This window comes from Sinocyclocheilus rhinocerous, unplaced genomic scaffold (assembly GCF_001515625.1).
Source record: "Sinocyclocheilus rhinocerous isolate Xijiao unplaced genomic scaffold, SAMN03320098_v1.1 scaffold314, whole genome shotgun sequence".
NCBI lineage: Eukaryota > Metazoa > Chordata > Actinopteri > Cypriniformes > Cyprinidae > Sinocyclocheilus > Sinocyclocheilus rhinocerous.
Window position 1 is genome coordinate 939,448 of NW_015630021.1, and position 469 is coordinate 939,916.

Sequence of the window (469 nt, forward strand, 5' to 3'; positions counted from 1 at the left end):
ATAGCACTACTCTGGGTAAACATTTACCATTGTGCTTGAATGATTATTCACTTACCAAGAAAAAGGCAAATTTTGGAGTTTGCTTTATAGACTTGGGCCGATCAGAGAATCCCCAGCGTTCCACAGAGAAATGGCCAGCAAACATCCCCTCACTATCATGTCGTTGCTGTGACAACCGTGACTTCAAAGAGGTCTCATCAGAGAGAGGCGGGAAGTAGGGGCGAGTTAAAACATGAAATCAACAGAAAGAGAGAGAGTTAGAGTTTGATGGAAGAGGACAGGGGAAGGCAAGGATGCAAGAGAGAGAAGCTCACAGTCCAGTCAGTGAGAATGGAGAGCGGGAAATGCATAAGTACCCATGTCAAGATTATACAAATGAGGACAGATTATAGGGACATGCACAGATCTTTTGAACACATTTATGCATATATATATATATATATATATATATATATATATACAGTGCTGC